This window comes from Panthera leo, chromosome B2 (assembly GCF_018350215.1).
Source record: "Panthera leo isolate Ple1 chromosome B2, P.leo_Ple1_pat1.1, whole genome shotgun sequence".
Classification (NCBI taxonomy): domain Eukaryota; kingdom Metazoa; phylum Chordata; class Mammalia; order Carnivora; family Felidae; genus Panthera; species Panthera leo.
Window position 1 is genome coordinate 122,462,567 of NC_056683.1, and position 20,394 is coordinate 122,482,960.

The window sequence follows — 20,394 nt, forward strand, 5'->3', positions numbered from 1 at the left end:
CTTTTTGTTATACAGCTACCTCCAGAACTCAGGAAGTAAAGCCTTAATTAGTAAGCTTTTTAAGAATCTTCTATTTATTATTTTTAGTTAAGTGACAAGGACTTAGAATGATTTGATTAGAATATATTTCAAACGAATTTCTTTCTTTCTTGCCTTACTATATCTGACATAATTTAATCTTTCTCTGGTGATTGCCTATCTGCTGTGTCCCCAGGTCCTGACAATAGACATCAATCCTAACTGAATATTACATAACAGTCTCCTCTGAAGGAGATTAAAAAGGCTGCAACACATGTTCAGTCCAAGCGATTATTCCAAATAATAACTAATAAAAAGCTTCTTCTGGGTGGGGGAGGGAGGGCTATACTTGCTTTATTATCTTGAAATTCAAATGTAAAAAAATACATTTCTGTCAAACCGGAGGTCTGGTTACTCAAATCCCCATCTATCTGCATCTGACTTCCATTGGATCTGCTCTGGCTGAACATCTATCTGCCTGCCCTCTTTATTACTATCTGAATCTCAGTAATTCATTTCTATTCCAGAAGACTTCCTATTCATTCTATCCCAGAAGACTTTCTGAGTCCTGTTTATAACAAGACAAATTTAAAATCTTAAAAATGTTTATGTGCATGAAAAACCAACATTTAATTTAGTAAAATAAAAGTAATTTAAAAAATGGTCTGTTTAGTCCAAGATTATATACTGTTAATGTCTAACCTGTAGGCTGGACATTCATCTGAAGTTTTTAGGTTATCTTTCTGCTTTTCTATCAGTCTTTCCCTTCCACCGCTGTAAGAGTTCTTATTTCTCCAAACACCTCTCTGGTTGACACTCTATTGTGATAAGAGGGAAGATATAAAGTCAAACAGATCTGGGCTCAGGTGATATTCAGGAAGTTTCTTGACTTCTCTGAGTAGGTAAGTGTCTGTGTGTGTGTGCGGGGTGGGGGGCATACTGCCTACTCACAGGGCTGCTGGGAAGATTAATGGAAAACATGTATGTTAAGAATCTGCCATATGGCTTAGCACACCGACGGGTGTTTAACAACCATTCCTTTTCTCTCTTTCCCCCTTCCATGGAGGTTCTGGGCCCCCCACACCCACAACACTTGCGTGGTGTAGCAGTGTGTTTGCAAGCTTTGAGGAAATGGTATGTGCTTTGGTGTCAGGTGACCTGGCTGTGTCCTAAATGGGCTGTGAATCCTCAGCAGGCTTAACCTCTCCATCTTAACTTTCCCATATGTAAAGAGGGACGATACTTACTTTCAGGGCTGTGAAAATTAACGAGACCCCTGGGCCCACCACGAGGCTCAATAAATGGTAGAAAGCATTTTTTGGCGCTCTCCTTATTCCCTACACAAATGTGGGAAATTGGATTTCTGTGTCTCCAGGGCTTTGCTTACCCAGTACCAACAGGGACAGTAAACTTGTGTCAACTTGGTGACAGTGGTCCTGGGGTGCAAAGTCGGACTCACCTGCTGGCTTCAGAGGTGTTTTTTTTTTTTTTTTAACTCAGCTACAATCACACCTCTTGGGGGCCCTCAGGTAGGCCAGGCTTGTTGGTATGGGTTTTAGGGTACAAGCTTCCTTTGGAAGAGGTAATCCTCAGTGTTTCTGGGACTTACAGAGATAACAGTTTTCTGAGATTTTTTTTTTTTTTTTTTAGAGAGCGAGAGTGAGCAGGGGAGGGACAGAAGGAGACAGGTGGGGGAGAGAGAATGAGAGTCTCAAGCAGGCTCCGTGCTCAGCGTGAAGCCCAACGCGGGGCTCAATCCAACAACCATGAGACCATGACCTGAGCCGAAATCAAGACCGGACGCTTAACCGACTGAGCCACCCAGGCACCCCAAAGAAGTGACAGATTTGAGTCAGAGCTTGAGCACCATCCAGGTCAGAAGGGATTAACAACTGAGGACCTGAAATGGAACTTCCTTCTTTTTTCTTCCCTCTCTTTTTAAAGACTTTATTTTTAAGTAATCTCTGCACACAACGTGGGGCTCAAAGTCACAACCCTGAGATCAAGAGTCACATGTTCCACTGACTGAGCCAGCCAGGCTCAGATTTAATGCCCTTCAAGTTACCATCACATTAGGTAAAATGAGCCAAAAAAAAAAAAAAAAAAAAAGAAAGAAAGAAAGAAAGAAAGAAAGAACAAACCCAAACCCTCCATTATAATAATGGGAAATAAAATCTTGTGATTTGGTTTTAAAGCAAAGTACAGGGAATTTCACTACTTGAGAACACAATGAAAATAATTTATTTAAGATTTCCAACATTTAAAAAACTGGAAATCCTAGATGACTAGCAGACAGGATTGCATATACCATTTTTTATTTTATCATTAAAAAATACCATTTTTAAATGACTCAGGTGATTTTCCAGGATTAATTTGAATCTCTTTCATTTTTTTATAAAGAAAACTGAGTCATCCTCCATGATGCTCAATAAGTGTTTGCTAGCCTTGTAAAATCTCTATTGATCTTCCTGCTAGCTTGAAAGCTTTATTCCATTAGTGCCACATCTGAGAGTGTTAAAGAGGAAGGATGCAGAGACGCATCCTTGCGGTCTGGGGTTCTGTCTCTCTCTAAACCACTCTGAAACAAAATATAGAGACGACAGACATTTGGAGCTTTCATCTGGTAAAAATCCTGCAGCTCCAGTAAATGCCCCAGCTGCACCTCTAAAATCCATATCCTCTACAATTCACTGTGTTCCTTGCAATGACTTCCCATAAAGGTCACGGGCTCTCACTGCTTTGTTTCTATTTTTGGCTTTACGGTCTGTTGAAGAGTCTCTCTCGACAGATCAAAATAATGGGTCCCAACAAATGCTCAATTTAGTAAAAAAGCTTACTCTGACAAGACATTTATGACTACAACCTTAGGAACCGTCCCGAGTTTAAATCTCACTGAATGACATGTGGTCTTGACGTCCACAAGGCTAATGTATTCCTGTCACTATTTTTAATAGAGTTTAGCCATCAGGCCCAGGTCTATATGGGTTCTTCTTTGCTCTATTGTTCAGCTGGACTTGGTGGACACCCGGTTCAGGGTACGCGAACAGCTTTGGGACAGACTAAGTTAGAGGACAGAACAAGAGGTTGAGCCACAGGCAATTGCCACTTCTGTAGTAAAAAAATGGATGAGGGCCCCTGGGTGGCGCAGTCGGTTAAGCGTCCGACTTCAGCCAGGTCACGATCTCGCGGTCCGTGAGTTCGAGCCCCGCGTCAGGCTCTGGGCTGATGGCTCGGAGCCTGGAGCCTGTTTCCGATTCTGTGTCTCCCTCTCTCTCTGCCCCTCCCCGGTTCATGCTCTGTCTCTCTCTGTCCCAAAAATAAATTAAAAAAAAAAAAAAAAAAACGTTGAAAAAAAAAAAATGGATGGATATTGCAAGTTCATAGGTCTACCCTAAAAGATTCAGTTTGCCTGTGCGGGAAAGACTTAGCACAGCAGGCGTCAGGGAGCTCTCCTTTGAAAGGCCTGGTTTTGCTCCAATAAATCTTAGCTCTGAGTCTGACTATAAGCGGAGTCCTGAATCTTCCTAATGAATGAATCACAGAGCCTGGGGTGGTCTTGACAGACCCTTGGCACACTAAAAAAATTACTTATTTGAAAATGTGACTACAGAACACAGTTGTGGCTGGCAGTTGAAGAATGTTATTGTTTAAAAAAAAAAAAAACAACAGAGAACGATTACAGAGTACTTTTCAGGCAATTCAGTGTTTCACCTAAAATCTTCTGCTGTAGCATCCTTTTACTTATTTACTTGACCGTTAAATTTTGTTCTGATAGAGCTGCCAGGAGTATTGCAACATAGATATTAAAGGTTTTATCCAATGTTATTAATGACATTTGCATCATAACAAGGACAGAAAGCAAACCTCAAATGACTCTTCTGATTGTTCTACATAATGGAGTGCTTCTCAGTTTAAATTCCTCATAATTGTATGTGAAATTATAGGAATGGTGAGGATCAAGGGAGCTGACACCAGACAAACCTGGGTTCAATTTTCTGCTTTACCTTTGTTTTCTTATTACTGGTAGACAGCACTCGACTCGGGGACACCTTGTGCTCAGGACTAGGAAGAAAAATTAATGTGTCTCCTGCTACCACTTTTCTTTTTCTGAATCCCTAAATCCCTAATTCTAGGTTACTTCTTCAAACTCTGTTTTGGAGCTTCCGATTCCCCCAGTATTTTCTCTTCTCTTCAGAAAAGTGGTCTCTTCTTCTGGCTTGAAGCATGCTCTCTATGTTAGTCACTTTCAAGTCTGCATTTCTAAGTATGCTCTCTCAAATACAGTCCCGGTCTCCCACCTCTAGGGAATATATGCTCCTGTATCTGTGTGATCACTGGAAACTATGCCAAAAGGCAAACTAACTGTCCTCACAAAATCAGCTAACCCCGATTGTCAGTCACTTTGTTATCGTATCAATGGAACCACCACACTCCCAGGGTCAGAAATGTTCATTTTTTTCCCAATAAACATTTACAGGCACACTCACGGGCCAGCCACTGTACCGTGCACAAAGAGCACAAAGATCAGAGGACACAACATCTACTTGCAAGATGCTTATTAACTTTTGGAGGAGACAATATGAAAACACATGAAATTGTAGCCATGGATCAATTCACTTTTTAAAAATCAATATACCACAGAGGATTAATAACCAAGCAAATGATGTAGGTAGTACTACAGGGAGTCAGAGGTGGGAGAAGACACTAAGGGCGTAGTAGTGATACAAAACTTCATCAGATAAAGCTCTACAAGAATGGAGAGAATCTGTGTAAGTGAAGAGTGAAGCAGAGAATATTTATGGTTGGAGGATGCCATAAGCAAAATTATCTAAGCAATTAAAAAAAAAAAAGATAATCAGGGCACTGTCCAGTCAGAACAGCAGGTTTAAGACAGTAGGCAGTTGAAAATAAGACAAACAGGCTGAGGTCAATGCCTCCTTGAATTCCAAGTTTGTGTGGACTTTACCCTGAAGGCAGTGAAAGTCATTGGAGTGTGTGCTGTGGACCTTCTGGCTGTGAGCTACTGTAACTTCGGGGGATTCTGGGTAAATAAGAAGTGAAGCCCTACAACGAGCCTGTTGGAAGTGTATAAAAAGTGTCTACCATCTTAACAGAAACAGTAAAAGGAAACCAGACTAAAACAGACATCTTAAGAATTCTGCTTTCTGCATAATTTCATAATTATTCAGATTTTCCCATTCACCCTTAAGATGTACCCAAGAGATAAGTACTTGACCATTAAGGGAACACAGTGACCCAACTGATCACAGTGAAAACCTTGCCTGTCTGTCATCGACGCAACACAGAACAGGAAGATTAGTCAGTGCGGTCGTCCAAGAAAGGAGCCCAGGGCAGCGAGGTAGCACCACCCAGGGATCCTCCCTAAGGCTTCGGGGTCTCCTCTGCTTCGAATCCTGCAGGAAATGGGACCCCAGCCACCAACTCCATGGAGCAAGGGCAGTGGGGAGGATGAGGAAATGCAGAATGGAGGACATATGCCTGGTTGGGAAACAGGTGGGGTGTTTTGAAGGTCATTTTGCAGGAAGGTCAAGGAAACAAGATGTGGGCAGAGGCTGACTGGTGTCTTTTATCTTTCATAGATCGCCACAGGATAGGGAAGCAGCCTCTGCATTATGCAAATTTATAGGCATTATGCAAATTTATAGGCAGTGTATGTAAGTACAGATGTTGAAAAACAGTGCAGACTCTAATTTGCCCTTCTACACCAGAATAAACCCACTTTGTGGTGTGGTATAAAATCTAGCCACACTTAATTCAACATAGCAATAAGAATAATGAACCATTTATTCAACAATCTATTGCTCATTTCTTGTTGCAAAAACAAATGCAATTAAGAACATATTTGATAATGCATATCAGAGTCTCACGTTTCATCCTTATTCATTCTGCTGACAGAAACAATTCAATTAACATTTGCTTTTTCTCTGTATTTCATGCAGATAAAACAAAAAGTTACGACTTGGTGGCTACCATAGACTGCACGGAGAATTTTAAGTTTAGGGGGAGCTCATTCAAGCAACAATGAACAGTGACTGAGTCATTTTCTGATTACTTCATTTCTGCATGATGAAGAAAAATGAAAAATTTATGACCATGATAGAAAAGGATAGTCAACCAAAAGACAAAGAAATTTGTCCAATACTGAGATAATACAAACCCAATACAAAGACACTGGTTTTATAAATACAATTCAGTATTGTCTACAGTTACATGATCCCTGGGAACTGAATCCACCAGAAACACTACTCCTCATCTTTAACTATATCATGAAAACAGGAAGAATGGAATAGACACACATAGTTATTTATTAATACTTTATACTCCATCAATGTCCAAAAGGAAGTTGCAAAAGTTACACTGAAACGTCAAAGTGAGCATCAAAAATACTGACCAACCATAAAAAAAAGATCCAGTTTTTATGTATTAACTCACATATGGTAGGAACAGCATAAATGTTACCTAAATAAGAGCAAAAGATAATTCTGTTAAAACAAGTTACCAAAATATTTTTAAGGGATCAGGAGTGGGCAGCTTGTTTGCCTCTGAAGAGCTCTCATCACAAACCATTGTGCTCTGAGCTTAAAGAACCCTAGATGGTCTCCAATTAAATGGAGCTGGAGTTAGTTTGTCTTTGACACTTGGCCGGGTGCAGTGCTGTGATAATGCTCTATTTGAGAAACCTGAGGGCAGGGGCCATGCCTTTCATCCTTAGGATCTCCAACTTCAGCGTTTAGCTCGCTATCTGGCACATACGTGACACTGAACAAATGCTTGAAGGGGATGAGAGATGGCTGGAGGGTGGGTGGTGTACCCTGACCAAATTGTGGCAAAAGCCCAGAAAGGGAAAGCATTCTTGACGAGTAAAAAGAAAAAGTATACACGTGTTCATTTTTGATGGCTGCTAAGATTATAGACAAAAGGTGACCAAAAGGATTGCCAGATTACAGTCATACTCACTCTGTATCAGGAAAAAACCCAGAAAATACTTAATGTAATTCTAGCCTGGTTTTGATGTGACCTCAGGCAAGCCTCAAAATCAAATGACTGCTTTTGCAGCCATATAATAGAAAGGTCTGCCCAGTATCACTTCTAGTGAGTATTCCGGGAATTGGAGCGACAAACTCCAAATACAACAGAATATTGCCTGGACTGCATGGGAAGAAGCAGGAAAACATTACGGCCTCTGTTGGAAATATCAGAAAGGTTACAAAACAAGCATTTCAGCTTGGAGGCATCTGTAAACCCCAACATTTTCCCAAAGCAACAGATTTAATCGATTTGTTTTGATAATCTGCTAAAAAGACAAACATCCATTCTAGCTGAAATGAAGAAAACCACTGTTTAGAAAAAGCACACGTCCCATATGTTGTTTTGTGTAAACTATTGGGAATCATTTCTTCAGCTGTTTTGTTTACCACTAAAAGCAGCTACTTGATTCACGGTACAAACTCCTGATACAGTGGGCTGACTGGAACAAACGTGACATCCTTTAAAATCCAACCCGAAACACTTTGATCTAAAAACAAATAAATAAAACAAGCAAAATCCTTCCTTCAGCCAGATGGCAACATTATAAATAGAACAGAAAAGGCAGCATCTTCCACCTGCATTAATATAAACCAGATTAAAAGGCAAGCCTCTTCATCCCCATGGGTGATGTACCTTCCTGGTGATTTATCACCAGATGCTAGCTGCTACACAAATTATCTCTTTCTCTGCTCCATAATACAAGTAATGTTTATGACTAAGCAAAGATGGGGGCAAAGTACAGAAAAGAGGAGGAAAGCCTAACCATATTAAAAGTTTCCTAGTTACACTGAGAAATAGAAAATTAGCTATAGTCTCTGTAATTTACCAAGTTTCAACAGCTGGATAGGGAGTTTATCAAATTAGACCCAATTCAATTAAATCCAATGTGTAATTAAAAGCAACTATTTAAATAACTTGGAGAAAAACAATTACTACTCAACTTCATTACTCTGCTTAATTAAAGTAACCAACCGAAAGAAGATCCTTTTACTTTTAGCAGGATAATGATTTATTTTAAGAAGAAAACTAAAATTGCTGATGCCAACAGTTTACAAATGATTACTACAGGCCACAAAGTAGAAAAGCTTTCATACTTAAAAACAAAATAAAATTATCAAGGTAGAAGATGTATATATAGTTCTCTGAATCCCAAATAACACAGTTTTAAACATTAGTTTTGCAAAGAAATGTGAATGTAATTTTAATCCTATACTATTGAGTTTAATCTGTGAAAAAACCACATATACAAGACTGCAGAATATCAATAATTAACTACTCCTCCTCTGCACAACAGTAAAATACTTAACCCTAAATTTTCTTATGCAAACTCAGAAAAATGCAATAGGAATGAGTGATAACTGATGAAAGGTTAAGGTTATTCCAATTCATTTCAGGTAACAGGAGAACATTTAACCTCCTGTTAAATTGTCTAAATTTATGCGCCAACCCATGGGGCGTCTGGTGGCTCAGTTGTTGGAGCGTCCGACTTCAGCTCAGGTCATGAGCTCGTGGTTCATGAGTTCAAGCCCCACGTCGGGCTCTGTGCTGACAGCTCGGGGCCTGGAGTCTGCTTCAGATTCTGTGTCTTCCTCTCTCTCTGCCCCTTCCCTGCTCATGCTCCCCTGCTCATTCTCTCTCTCTCTCTCTCTCTCTCTCTCTCTCAAAAATGAATAAACATAAAATTTTATTTTCAATTATGGGCCAATCTAGTCTCCCACCGCTGTCACTTCTACATCTGCGTCCTCTCTCATGTTTTCCTCTCTTGTTGGAACATCAGCCTTGCCATCTCTTCAACTGTTTAAATGCAGTCCATCTTTTTTCTTTCTTCTTCTTTTTAATATCTTTTTAAAAAAGGTTTATTTATTTATTTTGAGAGAGAGAGAGAGAAAGAGAGAAAATGAGCAGGAGAGGGGCGGAGAAAGGGAGAGAGAGAGAATCCCAAGCAGGCCCCGCACGGTCAGTGCAGAGCCCGATGGGGGCTCGAACTCACAAAGCATGAGATCGTGACCTGAGCCGAAACCAAAAGTCAGAGGCTTAACCGAATAAGCCACCCAGGTGCCCCAGCTTTTATTTTTTAGCGAAGTTTTAGGTTCACACCAAATTGGGTGGAGAGTTCAGAATTCCCATGTGCCCCCTGCCTCCACATATGCACAACCTCCCCCATTATCAACAATATACTGCACTATGGTGGTACATTTGTTTCCATCGATGAACCTACACTGACATATCATTATCACCCAAAGCCCACAATTCACAGAGTTCACTCTGGGTGTTGTTTTGGGATCTGACAAACATAGAATGTCATGCATTCACCATTACAGCCTGGTAGAGAGTCCAATCCATTTGCCATAGCCCTGCTCAGGTCTCTTTCTCATGAAATCTTTGAAGCTATTCCTACCTCCAACACGTTTCTTTCTCTGACTTCTACTGAGCTCCCAAGTCTGCCTCACACTGCCTGGCACTTGATTTCATTCCATCTTATGTTGTTTTTAGAATGTATGCTTCCAAAAGTTCCCAATACTGCTCATCTCACAGGATGCAAAGCAAAAAATGTGCTTTAGAGTAAAAAACCAAACCCAAACAAAAACACACCTGGGGAAAGGCTTGCTGCATTTCTCTCTTGGAAAGTCATACTGTCAATTTGCATAGGGAAGGCTCTGGGCCATTCCGTGCCTGTTACCTAATAAATGTCTACCCAGCACTTTTTTTCTAACAGAACCCTGACTGACCACGACACAGCTCTGGCCAAGAAGTTGAACCCTGCAATTGTTAGGTGGGGTTTGTGAGAATGCTCCTTAAAGGGGACGTGCACTCAAGTGGCATGGCTCCCCACTCTCCCTTTTCCTCCTGTCTTGAAGATGGGTGTGATGTTCAAGGTAGACAGCTGCCTCGTAACCAGAAGGTAAGGCAAGGGGGAAGCTAAGGCAATAACGGAGACCTGGCCCGGACATCTCTGAACTACTGTACTCTTTACTTCCCATATTTCCTGCAGGTAAGAAAAAAGAAAGCTCCTAACTTATTTAAACCACTTTTTATTCAGTACTCACAATTAAAAGCAATCTCTAAACTGACAAGAGTTTCCACTAACTACAGAATGAAGTCCAAGCATGCACCAAAATTTGGCTCCAGTCTACCCTTCTAGTTTCTACTTCCTCTAGTCTGCAATACGCAACACCTCAATCCTAGGCGCTGAGGGCTGGAGGCGAGATTCCGGATGGGATTTTGAGGCAGGTGAGACTCAGAAAAGGCAGAGGATTTGATGTTAAGTGGGGGGACAGGGGCAATAAAAGGCTCCAAGAACATCGTGTGAATTACTTAGGAAAAAACAACACGCACAAAACTAGGTGGTGGTTAGATGATAAGAGTATCTCCTATGTTGTGTCTTAGAAAACGGCTTGTCATTCGAGGCATTCACAAGTGGGCTGGACACACTGTGGGACTCTGTACGTACTTCCTATTTTCCCCTTCACTTGGTACATCATGGATCTTCTGTATTCTAATTTCCTCCAGAAGAAAGCAAAACAGGTGCTGGTTCATCATATTAAAGCAGATCAGCATTTAGTTTTGAAAGTAGCAGGAGGAGCAAAAGTTAGGGCAAAAAAAAAAAAAAAAAAAGTAAAAGACGCCAGAGCAGAGTTTCAATAACCTCATCTGTAATAGAAAGCAGCTCCAAACAACTTGGGAGACAGTGGATTTCTGAGCAGAATGTGAAGGGTTCCCAGAGCACCCCTGGTCATCCAGAACAACTCTTGCTAGCATCCTAAGGCCCTATGTGCAACTCCTCCTGACCACAACAGACTCGCGGATGGGTTACAGTAGGGCTGCATTAGCTTCTCTGTCAGCCCTTTATAAATGTAACCTCAGAGTAGATGCTGACGAAAATAATAAAAATTCCAATTGATTTAGCTTAATTTTATTTAAAAAATAATCGAGGAGCTTTTTGATACTACAGAAAGACTATGAAGACAAAACTTGCAAGGCCCATAATCCCATCACCTGGATAACCCATTTTTTTAAACTTAAAAAAGAAATGCCTATCACACGGTTAGGAAATGCAAATGGTACATGCAGCTGTAAAAGAAAAAGAGAAAGCCCCTCCCTCCCTCTTTTCTCTCTGGGAAAAAAGTTTCTGTGTTCACGCAGATGTGCTTTCTGTTTATTCAAATTGTCATGCTGCGTAGTCTTCTGTCCCTTTCTTTTCTGTCGATAACTTTACTCAGCCTACTTTTCCAGTCGTTAACTGCACTGCATTTTGCCATTTCCAGTGCATGCCTACAGTCATCAGTTATCTTTGTCTCCCCTTCTCTCTAACTTTGAAGTTCTCTGAATCTTCATCCATTTGTGAAATCATGGTCCTGACTGAGTGCTATTTATCTTCCTCTATTAACACTAGCACCTGGTCCCTTGCCCCCCGGAGTTGCTGTATTAATCTCCCACAATTTAAGCCTCTTTGCTTCTGCAGGTCTGGACACCACCGAGAAGGCGACCACTTCCAAGGAGGAGGACTACAAAAAAAAAAAAAAAAAAAAAAAAAAAAAAAAAAAAAAAAAAATCTCCAAGGTGGCTTTACCTCTCTGGGAGAGGCAGGGATGGGGTCTGCGAGGAGCCCTATTAGGGCTGAATCAGAAACTTAAAAGCTAGGTTTTATGTGCATTTGCTTACCACTTCTTCCCCTCTCAGTTTTGCAAACCAAACCTGGATCCCTTCAAGCAGCGGCTTCTGCCAACTCTGATAGATGCTGTGGGCTGGGCTGGGATTGAATTGCTTCTCTGGCACCTCCTCTGTCTAGGAAATGGAGCAGTGCAGCAAAGGGGTAGAGCGCTGCCTGGCCGCCCAGGGCCCACTTCAAAGCCAGAATTACAGACTGCTGGGCCAGGGAGCGCTGAGAAGGGCAGAGTGCCAAAGCTCTTCCTCCCTCTGAGCCTCAGCAGTGGGGACAGGCTGGGAATGAAGGCTGAAGGCACCTGCATGGAGGACAGTGTGGACTCCCACCCAGGGGGCTCCACGCAGATGCTGTGTTAGGACTCACACTGCCAGCGACTTTTTGGGATATGTGGTTTGTGGATCCATTCGCATCCATGAAATAATTATGACTCTTGTCCTGGAGTGCACAGAAATGTGACGAAGCCAGGACTTTGGTTTGCTCAGAGTAACCAGGGACTCCCTCCAGGACAAGGGACTTAGATGACCAAGCATTTCTTCAGTCCTCTGCAGGAAAGAAAAGGCGAGATTTAAAGCATGGTGTTCTGCTTTCGTTGTTATTATCTTTTTACTGGACCTGGCTTTTTATTTGTTGGATTTCTTTCATTTGCCAGACTCAAAATGTCCCCAAATGGAGGATCTCAAATTCTGGAACCTATCAAATATCTAAATGTAGTAACTGATGAAAACAAATCCAGCTAAAGGAAAGGACGCCAGCCTGAAAGCCCAGGAGCGGTTTCACAGGGCCCTGCGACACTCAAAAGCACAAAGACGGCTGTGTGGCAGGTGGCAAAACCTAGTGGGCTGTCAGGCCAGACGGGAAGGCTCTTGACAGCCCGGAGCACTGATGACTTCTAGGTTCATGGGCTGCAGCTAATATGCACATGTTCATTTCAAGTATGCTACATCCATTTCAGATAAGAGAAGCCAATTACAAATTTGCAATCTGCCTAAGCTACAGGTCCCTCAGATTCATCAAGAGCTAAGCCAAACTAAGCTGATAAATGGACTCCTCTGTTCTAAGTGCCTTGGATGCATTTTCTGTGACCGTCTCTTACTGGACAATCTCCACGCAAGCGCTGGTATCGAGGCCGGTTGGAAAAGCCAGAAGGGAGGTGAGGGCGGCTGAGAGGGTAAACCCGTACAGCAAGCTCCTTCCAGAAGAAGTGAAAACAGTCAACAAACGCTAAGTGGAGGAAGGAGCTGCTGTGAGCCAGGCTGCCCTCCTTCCATCCCAGGGAGCACCATATTGGTCACTGGCCTGGCTTGTCTCCACACTCTGTTTTTTATCTAAGAACCTGCTCCTAGACAACCCGTTCTGTTTTCAAAATTCCAGTAGAGTCACTGTCAGAAAGGAAAATATTTGAAGAACTGTCTGGGCTTTCTAATGAAATGTGAATGAATCTCAGTGCAGTCTCTGGGCGCTCCCTCGAACCTGCCCCTTTTTCTGGTAGTACTGGGAACAGTCCATGAATACCATGGCAATGCAGTTTCTTTTTAGTTTACAGATGAAGTACAAGCCCAAGACTTCCTCAAACCTTGTTGTTATTTTACCTCCTTTGTTTTATAGCATTGAAAAGCCTTAGAAAAAGTGCAAGAGGGTGTGTGCTTTCTGTAAAGAGTGAAGGAGAGAGGAGCTGTGCTAATACTGAGTTTGGTCTCCATGGAGACTAAGGAAGGAGGAAAATGATGAGGATGGGGTAGGAAGCAGAGATTGACAGAGAGCACGAAAATCAGCTTTCGAAACAGAATATGAGCAATTTGAGGATAGATCATTTTACCATTAGTTTAGGATTTTAGAAAGTGTTGAATAATTCTGAGCATATTTGTTTCATGAAGATTCTATGATAGCATTACTACATAACTGATGAAACTGGCTTTTGTGGCTCATCAGGTGCATATGTGGTATTTTAATAATGTGAGTGTATGTTCCAGCTTTCAACCTGCCATTCTGCAAATGAACTTCTGGAACATAACCCATATAGCATAAAGAATTGTTTTGTTTGTTTTTTTAAACACTACAATAGTCTAGCAAATATGTATAAGCTAGGGGTCACAGGTGATTATGTTTTAGAGCTAGTTGAGAAAGGAGGTTCACTTCATAAACAGGTATAATTAGTCATTTAGATTTTTTGAATAATCTTGTCTTAGAAACAGTCTTTCATATGTTTCTCAGTTTAGCACCTCTGGATAGGCTATTCAATTTTCTTTAAGCAGATTTTTTTCTAGCAGGCAGGCTGAACTTGACTTTGTAAACAAATATTCAGTAGCAAAAATATGGCAACTACTGATGCTCAAGAGAAACTCCATTTTCCATATGCCTAAAAGACAGCCTTCTTCATCGTTGAAAACACTGTGGACAAGCATTTACTCACCTCACAGCAGGAATGGGAAAGATGAAAAAAATAGCTGATGCTGTCTCATTAGTCAGAGTCGTGTTTTACATAAGGAAACATGCACCATCCCTTTTTAAAACTCACTCTGCTAACTTTAAAACATCTTATTCATAAAAAAAATCACATTAAAGTAGTACATGGACCACACTAAAACTTATGATCTAGGTCTCTGCACTGACCAACCAGTTACATACAATTTTTGATGTATTAATATCTGTCCTCTATAATAAACCATCAGCCTCAGCTCTATGAGCTTTAGTAACATGAAGGTGTAACTCAACTACACAGAGAGACAGGAATAAATACGAATGACATCACTGCGTTAATCTTCATCATCAAGGCTGATTTTTAAGTCCTCTGCCTAAACTTGTACTGTGCTGGGCTAGACTAGGTGGGCTCGACAGGTAAGCTTCTGAGAGCTCTGGCATAAGTGATGTTTTACTTCTATATCTGGTCAAGTAATCTCTCTATAGCAAAGAAAAAATGTTTCTGCCGTGACCTACACGGTGTCAGAAACATTACTGCCTACAGCAAAAATAATGCAGAAGGTACATTCTATTATGTAGTTTTTCAGCAAAGAACTGCCCCCTTGCCCTGTCCCTTCCTCACTCCACTGGGCGGCTGCCACACTGTCCAGTCTGTGTGGAGGTGTTGCTGCTTCCCATCAGAACGAGACTTCCCACGATGACAGCCCAAGCAGCCCCCCTCGTATTCCTTGGAAATTGAACTGGATCAGGTCTGGAGCCCGCTCCATGAGACACCTTGTACTAGCAAGAGCGTCCCAGTACTCACCCAGTATGGACAGAATGGGGACTTCCCTACCTCCAACCCAGAGCCCTTGGCCCCACTCCACACACACGCCAGAAGCCAAACAGCTTTATTCCCAAGAACTTAGTGGACATATCGCCGTGTAGCATAATTCTTCTCTGTGAGCAGTTCCCTAAAACTTACTGCCACTTACAGCCATCAGCACAGGTAGTGCCGATGCTGGGGTTATACAAATAACAATACTGAACAGACTCACACCAACTGGAGATTACTTAGCTAAGTTTGCATGCAAGAATGACCACTTTTAGGAATGCAGATGGAATGCAGTCATTTCATTGGGGTCTATGATAAGACACCTGCTAGCAACACATTTCGGTTTCCACTGATCCGGAAATTATTCTAAACCAGCTTGAAAAGTTTGACTCTGATTTCACTCGGAAAAACAAAAACAAAAAAACAAAAACCTTAGTCCTTTCATAAGACTCAACTTTACACAAAAAGTTTAGGTTGAATATAAAAGCTAGAAACACTATCCTATTACTATGCAATGTTCAAAATATTGATTATAAATCTTTATATCTTGGCTTCAGATTATTATAAACCTTTTTAGATTACTTAAAACCATGCTTCAAATCCTAATTAGAAATGTCCAACTTAGTATGCAGTACTTCTACTCATTCAACTCTTGCCCCACAGGCTCTCAATCTGCTCTCTTGTCTAGCATCAGATTAACTCCGTGAGGAAGGAAAAGGGGCCCGAGGCTAACAAACGAAATAACTCTACAACACCAAATACCACTGAAAACACTCATAATTGATCCTGTAAAACAGGAGAAACACAGAGTGCTCATTATAAAATCCAAGTTCTAAGAAGGAAGTGAGACAGAACCACCAGACAGGGAAAAAATATATGAGCAACAGTAATAAAAACAAGAACTGTGAGCGTCATTCATCAAGCCCCACCTATAGAACAAGCACTGTGCCAGAGGCTTTACATACATCCAGTCTAATTCCTAGAGTCACCCTGTAAGGTAGGCAATTAGTGTCCCCATGTTACACTGAGAACACAGAGACAGAGAACAATGAATGGCTGGAATGCGGTAGGAAGCGAGCTTGGTTTGCCTCCAGAAGGCTGATCGTTGAGAGCAGGTCAGACAAACTCACCTGCTGAACAACCTGGAGATAACTGAGACCTGGTGCTGAGGCCTGAGAGAAGGCCAGGGGCTTTATTATTCCTTTTTCTTTAAATCATGCTTCTTTTTTCTTTTATTTTATGCAGAATTTACTCCCGGGCCATAAGTTTTTGTTTCTTCGGTTTCCTCTGGGATATCTTTTTCTTCTGTGCAACTTCATCTTCTGGTTTAGGAACAGTCTCTTTTCCAGTGAGGATCATCTCAGTGTGTCAAGGAGAGCTCATGTATGGGTTAATCCGACCATGAGCCCCGTAAATTCTACACCGTATCTTGGGGGCTTTGTTCACCTGAATGTGCTCAATGACTGAAGAATCTACATCTAAACCCATCTCTCCATTTTTAAGCACGTGCAGTAAAAATTCAGCACTCTTTTCAGGCCACTGACTCTATAGGTCCTACCCCACCGTCTGGCCTGGGTACACCAACCACCTCAACCACTATAGCGACAGAATGGCACACATTATTTCTGCAGAGTGATGTCTTTCACATTCTTGGTGACTTTTCAGATATGCATACCCTTGATAGCCTGGGCAGTATCATGTGTGTTCTTAAAGTGGACACGAAGATTTGAACCTCTTGATTTGCATGATTTTGTTGGGTTTTCCGGGTCAAGTGAATAGCGAGCCATTTTCAGAGATCACCTCAGGCCACTTTTGGGAAGAGGAAGCCATTATTATTATTATTATTATTATTATTATTATTATTGTTATTATTATTTTCTGATAAGAGAAAGAAACAAGTGACTTTGTGCTTTTGATGAGCTGTCCTGACTTGACCCTAAGGAGAATTTTCTCATCTCCTTTGTGAAAGTTCAACCATGCACATGTAAGTACACATAAAGTCACTGTTTTACAATTTCACAATATTTCATACTAATGAAATCTTGATAATGCCTGTTACTTTTAAAGAGAAATTGGGAGGTCTCTAAGACTACAGGAATAGAAGCTAAGACCTTCAGTGAAATGATAGAAAGTAAGCCACATGGGATGAAATCCTGTTTCTCTTTCTTACCGCTCCCTTCCTTAGATTAACTGGAAGGCATAAAATGGATAAAGAAATAATACTCCTAGCAATCTGATAGATACAAGATAAGTGTTTCAACCAAGTGGCACAAAAACAGACTAGATCAATGGAACAGAATAGAGAACCCAGAAATGGACCCACAAACATATGGCCAACTAATCTTTGACAAAGCAGGAAAGAATATCCAATGGAATAAAGACAGTCTCTTCAGCAAATGGTGCTGGGAAAACTGGTCAGCAACATGCAGAAAAATGAACCTGGACCAGCCTCTTACACCATACACAAAAATAAACTCAAAATGGATTAAAGACCTCAATGTAAGACAGGAAGCCATTGAAATCCTAGAGGAGAAAGCAGACAAAAACCTCTTTGACCTTGGCCACAGCAACTTCTTACTCAACACGTCTCCAGAGGCAAGGGAAACAAAAGCAAAAATGAACTATTGGGACCTCAGCAAAATAAAAATCTGCACAGCGAAGGAAACAATTAGCAAAACTAAAAGGCAACCGACAGAATGGGAGAAGGTATTTGCAAATGACATATAAGATAAAGGGTTAGTATCTAAAATCTATAAAGAACTTCTTAAACTCAACACCCAAAAAGCAAATAATCCCCGGAAGAAATGGGCAAAAGACATGAATAGACACTTCTCCAAAGAAGACATCCAGATGGCCAACTGACACATGAAGAAATGCTCAACATCACTCATCATCAGGGAAATACAAATCAAGACCACAAGGAGATACCACCTCACACCTGTCAGAATGGCAAACATTAACAACTCAGGCAACAACAGATGTTGGTGAGGATGCAGAGAAAGAGAGCTCTTTTGCATTGCCGGTGGGAATGCAAGCTGGTGCAGCCACTCTGGAAAACAGTATGGAGGTTCCTGAAAACGTTAAAAATAGAACTACCCTAAGACCCAGCAATTGCACTACTAGGTGCATATCCAAGGGATATAGGTATGCTGTTTTGAAGGGGCACATGCACCCAATGATTATAGCAGCACTATCAACAATAGCCAAAGTATGGAAAGAGCCCAAATGTCCATCAATGGATGAATGTATAAAGAAGATGTGGTATATATATACAATGGAGTACTGCGTGGCAGTAAAAAAAATGAAATCTTGCCATTTGCAATTACATGGATGGAACTAGAGGGTATTATTCTAAGCTAAATTAGTCAGTCAGAGAAAGACAAATATCATACGACTTCACTCACATGAGGACTTTAAGATACAAAACATGAACCTAAGGGAAGGGAAACAAAAATAATATAAAAACAGGGAGGGGGACAAAACATAAGAGACTCAAATATGGAGAACAAACAGAGGGTTGTGGGAGGCAGGATGGGCTAAATGGGTAAGGGGCATTAAGAAATCTACTCTCCAAATCATTGTTGCACTATATGCTAACTAACTTGGATGTAAATTTTAAAAATAAATTAAATTAAATGGTTAAAAAAAGAAAACTTCTAGTTATAATTAAACATACTATTTCTAAAAGAAAAAAAAAGGTTTCAACCATGTTCTCTGCCAAAATTCAGGCTACAGAATACAGCTGATATATGTAGCTCAGTCTTACATCATACTGATTTGTATTTTGTCAAAGGGAGACACATTAATTTTATGTTCAACTGCACCATTAAACAGTGTAATACCTAAAACTGTGTGCACGATGTATAAAACCTTTAGGATGCACCCAGGGGCCCCAGGTCCATGCTGTTTCTATTTCCTAGGAATAAAAGTAAACCAAGTCTTGGGGCGCCTGAGTGGCTCAGTTGGTTACGCATCTGACTCTTGATTTAAGGTCAGGTCATGACCTTTTGGTTGGGTTCATGAGATTGAGCCTCGTGTTGGGCTCTGAGCTGACAGCAGGGAGACTGCTTGGAATTCTCTCACACTCTCTCCGCCCGTCCCCTGCTCATGCGCGTGCGCTCTGTCAAAATAAATACACTTAAAAAAAAAAGTAACACGAGTCCATGGCCACTGCTTTTTTTCACTTTTTAAAAGGAAACACAACTGCCTTCAGATGCTGTGTTTTGCTTCCCACTAAATTCACTGGGCTATCATAAGAAACTGCTATTTTCAAGTTCAGAATTAAGCTACGATTATATTAATAACTGAGTAGACATAAGTGACAATTTTTTTTTCAAAACAGTACAGGCCTGGCAAAAAGGAAATATCTTAACTATATATAGTTAATATCTTAACTATTAAGATAGTTAATAAGATGGCAAGTTTGAGAATCTGGAGCTGACATACAGACATACCTAGGGAGTGGCGAGCTTAGTGGTCAGCTTCGTGCCTGTTCTCGCTCCGGCTATGACGAGTAATCTTGGGCTGATGGCCAATCGAACACTGTTAGACTCAGTTTGGACTCAGTTTAATACACTGAGCTGGTCGGGCTGGGCAGGTTAGCTTGGTTGGCTTAGGCAGCAACTCAAAGGCCAAAGCATGATCCCTGTGCTGCCAGGTCAGGGCAGGATTACAGACAATAATAGGTGAGAGGTGGGAGCTGGAGGCTATGTATGTAATTACTCAGCAAAATATTTAATGAGCAGGCACCGTTCCAGCCATAATAACACAAAGATAATGGTACTGAGATTAAAGTCTCCCAAGGGACACAGAAGCAGATAATTAAAATACAGTGTGGTAAGTACCATGACAGAGGTATGTGTGAGGTTTTGTGGAGGCACAGAGAAAGGCAGGGCAGGCTTCCTGGAGGAGGGGATGCCTGACCTGACTCTAAAGAGTACACCTGTGGATGGGGGGTGGGGGGAGGGCATTTCTGGACAAGGAGAAGGCACGGTAATCCAAAGCAGGAAGTAGTTTATCTGACACAGGCAAAAGGGCAGAGATGGACATCAACTTGCAATTGTGACAACTAGAAAAGCTGTCAACTTCTTTCATGACTGAAAGACGGCACTTCATTTCTTCAAAAACACTTTGTTACAATACAGAATTTTTTTTCTCACTTGCCGTAAGGTGGACACTATACACTTCATATAGGACATTTGTTGCTTCATAATTTTCGAATGTGAAAAGAAAACTTTAGGCTTTACAGTAAAATAAGAATTAAGTTTCCAGAATTATTACAATGATGAACAGAGGGCTCGTGTCCAAGGACACGAAAGTGTCAAAGGTAAGAGAAAAAGCCCAGGGTTAAGATAAAATTATTTCATCTTAAAAAGTTTTTTTTCAATTCTTACTTTAATGATCACTTTTTCTTTTGGATTTTTTTTTT

General features: G+C 41.1%; 1 protein-coding gene and 1 pseudogene across 8 annotated transcripts in view; both read right to left on the minus strand.

Annotated features, from left to right (window-relative positions):
• Window positions 1-20,394, minus strand: part of MAP7 (microtubule associated protein 7) — a 177,219-nt gene that overhangs the window by 66,129 nt on the left and 90,696 nt on the right. The gene's annotated exons all lie outside the window — the stretch shown is intronic.
• On the minus strand, window positions 16,215-16,753 carry LOC122220417 (annotated as a pseudogene).